This window comes from Cyanistes caeruleus, chromosome 5 (assembly GCF_971803275.1).
Source record: "Cyanistes caeruleus chromosome 5, bCyaCae1.hap1.1, whole genome shotgun sequence".
In the NCBI taxonomy this organism is placed as follows: domain Eukaryota; kingdom Metazoa; phylum Chordata; class Aves; order Passeriformes; family Paridae; genus Cyanistes; species Cyanistes caeruleus.
The window spans coordinates 39,022,153-39,025,180 of NC_141705.1; the positions used below are offsets into that span (position 1 = coordinate 39,022,153).

General features: G+C 35.3%; 1 long non-coding RNA gene across 1 annotated transcript; it reads left to right on the forward strand.

Annotated features, from left to right (window-relative positions):
• Window positions 1-965: 965 nt before the first annotated feature.
• On the forward strand, window positions 966-2,759 carry LOC111928366 (uncharacterized). The gene is made up of 2 exons (XR_002864060.2): window positions 966-1,053; window positions 2,500-2,759. It is a non-coding gene; the product is annotated as an uncharacterized LOC111928366 (long non-coding RNA).
• Window positions 2,760-3,028: the final 269 nt, after the last annotated feature.

The window sequence follows — 3,028 nt, forward strand, 5'->3', positions numbered from 1 at the left end:
ACCTCAGTGTCTGCAGGACTGTTCTCTCACATATTTTCTCTCACTCCTCTCTTCACTGGCTCAAAGTGCCATTTCTTTAGCTTGCTTCCCCTTCTTAGATCTGCTATCCCATTGCTGATGGGCTCAGCCTTGGCCAGCAGTGGGCCCACCTTGGAACTGGCTGCCATTCCAAGGGGAAGCTTCTGGCAGCTTCTCACAGAAGCCACCCCTGTAGTCCCCTAGCTACCAAACTCCTGCTGCATAAACCCCATACAACTCTTTTGGTTTTAATCTGGCCAGCTGATACCCCTCCAGCAGTCAGGTTTCTCATTAAACTGGATTTTACTAATGGCGTCTCAACACGTGGGAGGGCGCATTCTGTTCCGAGATTACTTTTAATTGTTTGTGACATGTAAGTGGAACATCAGTGACATCCTGTGGCTGCACACAGACAAGCTGTGCACCTTGAGGTATGAGTTTCATGAGTTTGCCTCTGTTTTCTTATGATCTGGTTCAAGATCTGCTTCTGGAGAGCTCAGGCGTATTTTGGCAGAATTATGTTTTCTGGCCTAAATAGTAGGTGATAGTAAAATCACCTAAATAGTAGGTGAGCAAGTTAATGTTACTACAGCATCATTTAAAAAATAGTAAAGGATGAACAAGATTAACCTGAATTATTAGACACCAACTCAAAGAATAAGTCATCTCATACACACACTGTTGTGTCATCCTGGGGGATTTTTTTTAATACTTGAGCAGAATTTACCAGAACTGTCAAACAATAAAGAAATGAGTTTCACAGGAGTGCACAAGAAAGCTGATGAACTATGTTAGAGCTAAAGCATTATTTGCCAATACCATTTTTGCAAAATTTTTTGTTTATTCTTTTAAGGTGACAGAACTTAGAGACTTGAATGCAGAGTATACTAGTGTGTTATTTGAAAAAGTGGTATTATTTTAATAAATAAATTTGTATATCCTTCACCAGACCATGGAGGCCATTGTTAGTACTGTAAATCAGTCATTTAAACGATCTTCTAAAACAAGAAAGCCACAAAACAATCTAACATTCAGGTATGTACCCTGTTGTGTCTACCTTTGGAAAAGAGCTGATTATCTACCATGCAACCAAAATGCATTTATGGTGCCCTCTTTTCATAAGAGTGTGTATCAGATACAGTAATCTCTGTAGTGCAGGTAGAAAGTCAGGACTATCCAATTTTCTTTCTCAATAATTTTATCTGAATATTGTCACTAGGACTTGACTTGTCTACCTTCATTATGAATAATTTAAAAATATTTTTAATTCCACAAGACTAAGTGAAAACAATGTGGAATATGCCTGGTAATCAGTGGTTATTTTGCTCCTAAATTTTTCTATTTTCTGCAAGTAGGGAAATAAAACACATTCATTGTACTATGCCCAAATATTTTATTTTCAGTTTTTATAACTACATATTTGTCACAGCAAATTCAGACATTTTAAGATAAATAAAAATTTTTTCAGTTTATTTCAGGAAAGAATACCTACTGTTCTCTTGAGTCAATGCAAGTTTTTTGATATCAGTGTAAACAAGGAGAAATCCTCTGACATCAGCATTAGATTAATGAAAATGAGTTTGTTAGAAGAAAACAGAGAATACTATTTAACTAACATAAATTTTTCTTCAAGAACAGTACTCCAACTCAGAAACAATTTGTCCAGCAGAAAAGATCAGGGGATATTCCTAATACCTAGAGAGGGTGTTTCTCCTCTCAGTGGAAAATGGCCTCCACCCATCATGCACTGAAAATTCTCTTTCCAGGATATCTCAATAATTCAAACTTTTTTGTGGTTCCAGTTGGGAGGAAAAAAAAAAATAAAATTATAGTTTTGCAGTGATCCAAAAAATGGGTAAACTAGACTAGTTTTATGTTGCCAGAACCTTTTGCTGATTCTAAAATAATGTGTAAGGTACCTCACTGGTTAATAAAATGCTTTGAATAAATTATGGTGTGTTGGCCAAAAAACCTGTTTGGCTGACATTTTTCTTACTGTGTTTTCATGTGGCAATGATGCAAATGGTGATGTATGAGTAGGAAAAAGATCAAATTGGTGAATTGAATATAAATTAGTATCTTTCTAGGTATCAGAGTATCAGTGGAGATGTAAAGAAAAAAACATGCCTTGAAAGAAAAGTCAGAATAAGAATGGAACACCACAGGTTTTTTCTGTTCACTGTTTATATTGCAAAAATAAGTAGAAGACAAATCTAAGGAGCCAGCTCTATTTTGCTAGAGAGGCTCAAGCTGAGACAAAAGATGACTGCAGTGTGGAAGATAAGGTAAAAGAATATGACCACGAAAATGGAGAGACTAATTCTCCAATGTTTTAATTTTTATCTGATCCAACATCATAAAGAAAATATGCCCATGAAAGTTAATTTCTGATTTCTCAAGAGACTTCACGGTCAGAGTTGTTCCATATGCTATGAAGAGAAATTCTATTTTTCTGTGACAAATTATTGTTTCTGTTTACAGGAAAGGAAGATGCAGTCAAGAAGAAAAATTCTTTGTTATAGCTGCATTTGACAGGCTCCTTGTTTTACTCAGATTTATTTGAAAGAGTGAGGAAATAATGCCTGGAAAATTCATACAAATATGATATTATGTGAGGATCCAGAAGGGAGAAATAGAAAAAAAAATCCAAAACAAACCCCCTAGCAACAACCAAGTATGATGCAGAGGCCGATAGAAGTTTTTTTCAGGGATTGGGAAGTTCATAAAAATGTTTACTAAAATTGTTATCCATCTGTATTTATTCCACTAAACCAAGGAAATACCTTTATATTTTCTTGCATGTAAGGGGAAAATCATTGAAACATACCTGTCAAATTTACTGTCTCAACTGATGCATAGCTTTTACTATAAATGCTTAGCATCTGATATTGTAAATTTTAGACTGTCACTGTGATTTCCCTGCTTTTTTTTCTCTACTCTCTGCTGAATCAACCTATATAGAGATAAAAAAAGTTAATTTTCATTATCAGTAAAACTCAGTTCCTCACTG